Source organism: Halichoerus grypus, chromosome 13 (assembly GCF_964656455.1).
Source record: "Halichoerus grypus chromosome 13, mHalGry1.hap1.1, whole genome shotgun sequence".
Lineage (NCBI taxonomy): Eukaryota > Metazoa > Chordata > Mammalia > Carnivora > Phocidae > Halichoerus > Halichoerus grypus.
Window position 1 is genome coordinate 10,150,556 of NC_135724.1, and position 4,669 is coordinate 10,155,224.

The 4,669-nt window shown below is 37.3% G+C and overlaps 1 long non-coding RNA gene across 1 annotated transcript; it reads right to left on the reverse strand.

The window, feature by feature from the left end:
• Positions 1–444: 444 nt before the first annotated feature.
• On the reverse strand, positions 445–4,349 carry LOC144379761 (uncharacterized). The gene is made up of 2 exons (XR_013443126.1): positions 2,238–4,349; positions 445–1,021 (listed from the first exon to the last, which is right to left on the reverse strand). It is a non-coding gene; the product is annotated as an uncharacterized LOC144379761 (long non-coding RNA).
• Positions 4,350–4,669: the final 320 nt, after the last annotated feature.

Below are 4,669 nucleotides of genomic sequence, written 5' to 3' on the forward strand. Positions count from 1 at the left end.
GTTCTGTGGTTTCCGAATTGAGATGCGGAGCAGGCGTAGAGGAGGGCAGTATTCTGCCCCTTCTGTCTTGGTAAAATAGACTATTAATATATATGCATACTCAGAAAAATAATATTAAACAAATTTATCCAAAGGATATAAGGAATCTGGAAGAGACGCAAAAGACAGTGGGGCCCCGGTAGATGCAGTGGAAAAGTGAGGGGCTGAATCCCACAAGGAGGCATGTGTCTCCTGTTTCTGCATATTCGAGGCCCAAACCCAGCCAAGCTACAAAGGGAATCAGAAATGAGAGACAATCTGACAAAATCTGGTTAACTCCCTTCTGAAATAGGCAATTAAAGAAACAGAGAGGGCTTCAGAAAGGGTCTAAGTGAAATAAAAGTTGTGCCTTCAAGAGGATGGGTGTCATGAGCACGCTATGAAGGCACACACACGAGTTATGTCTTTCCACAATGTCAGTTTTATTCAATCATAAAGCAAAGTTAATCACAATTATAAAGCAGGTTCAGGATTCCAAACTCAACGACAATTCACCATGTGATTAAAGTTGGCTTCTTACAGGGCACACAAAGCAGGACAGAAGACAAACCACACAACGAGCAGGATAACAGAAGGGTGCAGGACGTTAACGAACCCAACGCGGAGTCAGTCTGTGGGCGTGTGGTTGAGATAAGGCCTGGGTCCGGTCAGGGTCAGCTCTCAGCACTTACTGCTTCTGATGTTCAAGCAGTGAAGGATCTCAGTTCTGTTCGGAGATCGATCAGGCAGAGCCTTCAGGGGCAGTTGCCTTTTGTAAGTGGTCAGACGTCATGTCTGGAGAGTCTGACCGTTTGCTGCCCAAGTCCTTCCCTTTTTAAAGGGATTCGATCCGTTATGGGCCCCTGCAGACCTCTGGTTCTGCTCCTTATCAGTTCTGGGGTGTCAGCTGGTCCAGAGATGTCTCCTGGCTGCCGTACCTTAACTGCTTGCGTCATTGCTCGACACAGGCTTGTGCTTGACACGAGAGACTCCATGCTGCTCTCTACAAAGGGACACAGGCTCAGGGGCCAAACTGCTTAAGTAGCCTGTAGTATTACTGAGCAGTTAAGGTTTGCCCCACAATTTCAAGGGCAACACCAAGGTGTTTTTTGCCTTTCACCAGGGAAGCAAAGCAGCACTCCCTGGAATTAAAAATGATAATGCCTCCCTAGAAATCATGTGACCTCCCATGAGATCACATACAGTACGTAGATGATGTTTTCTTACCTAAAAATAGCAGCAAATTCCACATGTAACATAAAAAAAAAATGTGGGATTACCATGTTCAAAGAAATTGTTAACCTAAAATTACTAGAAATTGCTAGGATAAAATCCCATCTGGTTAAAAATAAATTAATGGTCCCTTTCCAGACTTTTTTTTTTTAAATTTGGATTTCATAAAACTAGATACCATATTTAAGGATCATATTGGATCCTAACAACAGAGTAAATCAAATAAAGTGATTCTGTGTTCCTTTTTTGGGGTTAATTGTGCAATCACAACAGAATGGGGGTTGGGGGGTCATGATGAGTTAATGGGTGCAAAAATAAAAATTTCCAATAAGTGTTTTACACAATGTTGCTACATCTCTATTTATTTGGTGCAAAAGTTAAAATGTCTGTGCAAGGGCTCAATATCTAAAAGCCATTTGTGAATACATTAAAAGATATATAAAAACAATTCAAATGGTCATTGAAACAAAATGTGTTAGTTAAAATATCTTTTAGGAATTGGTCCTTTATGAGTTGGGAAAATGGTCTAAAATTATTGACCTTCAATATTCTCCCCCCTAAACTCTTAGATGTTTTTCTAGTTTAGTATGGGTTTCTTTCAACATCTAATGCCAATGAGCACTGATATTGCGGGATTTTTTTTTCAAGTTATGCAGAAGGCTATCTCTTCATTCGAGATAATTAAATTGAAATTTATGGGACATTTTTGAATGGCTTGGTTCTCTGTTACAGATTATGTGTTTCTATTGCCATTGTCTAAAGAAAACATTTCCCTGTTTAGGTACTGAACCATATTTGTAAAATGTATTGCACGGGAGACAATTACTTTAATGTTTTCCTTGTCCTTACAATGCTCTAGCAGTTGAGCAAAGACATAGGATTTTAAAGAACAAATTGATCAAATTTTGTGTATTAGTGTTCTCCAGATAAACAGAGAAAAGAGGTTGAATATATAGGAAGAGATTTATAATAAGGAATTTGCTCACATAATTATGGAGGCTGAGAAGTCCTAGGATTGGCCATCTGCAAGCTAGACACCAAGAAAAGCCAATGGTGTAATTGAGCTCGTCTTAAGTCCTGCAAATCGGGAGCACCAAGGACAGTAGAAAATCAATGTATGACCTCAAGTAATCAGGCAAGAATTAAAAGGGGGTAAGTTTCCTTCCTCTGCCTTTTGTTCTATTCAGGCTTTCAACTGATTGGATGAGGTCCATATTGGGGAAGGCAATCTATGTCACTGAGTTCACCAATTCAAATGCTAATCCTGTCCAAAACACTCTCAGAGACATGCCAAGAAAGAATGTTTAATTTCAGCATCCAATGGCCAGTCAAGTTGACACATAAAATTAACCATCACTTTGTGATGATACAAATTCAAATTGGGCAGGCCTCATATTTTATCTTAATGGTTGGGGGGTGGGGCACACCACAGAGGGCAGCTCTGGACGGAGTTCTGAGTCCCTCAACCACCCTCCAGCTTTTCTACTGCCATGCTTGGGCATGAACTTCTGTTCACCTCCACTTTCCAGAGGTTTCCTTGCTTCTTTGTGCCTTCACTGTAGCCAAATGAACTTTGGAGGTTAAATTCCTTCTGCCCAAAATGTGCTTTACTGTTATCTCCTACGTTTATATGCTAGACATTTCACAGTTGCAAAAGCTTCCTGACCTTGGTGAAGCTCTTCCTGAATCGTTCGGGTAAAGTTAGATGCTCCATCTTCCATGATTCTGTAACACCTATAAGTGTAGCTAATAAACCATTGATTGAATCTTCTGTAACTTTGTATTTCATTTTTATCCATGTCTCCTCCCCAGTGAATCTCTCAAAGATTGATATATTTTTTTCAGCTTTGGATATTCAGCACCAAATATAGGATGAATTAATATTTAGGGAATGTATGAGTAGAAGAATAGAGAAAGGACATTAATCACTAAGTTGACACAAATGAAAATAAAATCAATGAAACCAACAAAGGACAATAAAGATAAACTAGACAAAATAGAAATGACCAAAAAAAAAAAAAAAGTAATACCTCAGAAATCAACCATTTGATGAAAAAAGAGTAAAATGAGTAAAACGAAGCATTGCCAAAGATGGAAATGGAGGGAGAATCAGAAACAGAAATCACAGAACATATATGGACCATTATAGATGATACTAAAAGAAGAACAAAGTAGGCGTATGATAATATATCAGTATTTGCTCTTGATAATAGAGGCTATTAGTGAGCCCACATGATAAATGGAATGGGTGCTAATATATAAACTGGATGGGGAAAGTTTTGTAAAGTGAACAGAGCTGCCTCTTAATTGCTAATTAAAACTCTGAAGCATAGTTTGAGATAAACTTTATTTTAGTAGGATGGTTTTAAAGGCCATGCAAATTGTAAAGAGTTACCCTCTGTTACACTAGATCAATGAAAAAGATATCGTGATGTTAAACCAGACCCATAAATCTTTTCCACCCACTTAATAATGTTTCCCAGGAGACCCCTGAGCTGCATTAAGCTGAGGAAATTGTTTTGGGCAAGGGAAACTGGTAAGAAGCCAAAAAGAATTCTTAAGGTTAAAAAATAACTAATAATGGAACACTTTGAATATATGAAAAATTATTTTCCTGCATTTGAAGAAAAGTTTTTTATAAGAATGGATAAGGTCTCTGGAAAGAATATAAGTGACAAATTCCTTTATAGGAACATGCAGCCTCTTTACTAATGTGTCAGATCCATCAGGTACACACACACACACACACACACACACACACACACACACACACACAGCATAGACATACAGAGCCATATACACTTATTGAATTCTGATACTTAGCCCCTGAGCAAACAACATAATAGTCTTCATTTTGTTATCACATCAGTAAAAATGCAACATTAGGAAATATCTTGCATGGCTGTCATAAAAATTAAGTGAAAAATTAACAGAATGGAAAATGCTTACTAAGCAGTATGAAACGATGTAAGTAAAATTTATAGTAAGAGCCTAGCAAATATTAAAGCATACGAAATTAATTCTCCTTTTTCTGCCATTTTTATTGACCTGTGAGAGAGACTAATTTGTCTCACCTTTTAGTGCCCCTTTGTGCTTAGGGACCTGCATTCCTGAGAAAGGAAAAAAAAAACAAATTTCATAGAAATAGCAGATTTTTGAATTTTAAATTCAGTTTACGATAAAGAAATGTTTACAAATGCACATAATAAATATATATATAAGCAGTCATATGGAACATGTAAATTGCTTTCCATGAGTCCACAAACCTCCAAGTATCAATTATTTCATTTCTGTGACAACTAGAACATAAAGAATTTATGGAAATTAAAAAAAAAAGTTTGTAATATTACTACAATAAAAGACTCTTGATCAGTACAGTTATTTAGTTTCTGACAAAATTATAGATGAAAGAAATTTA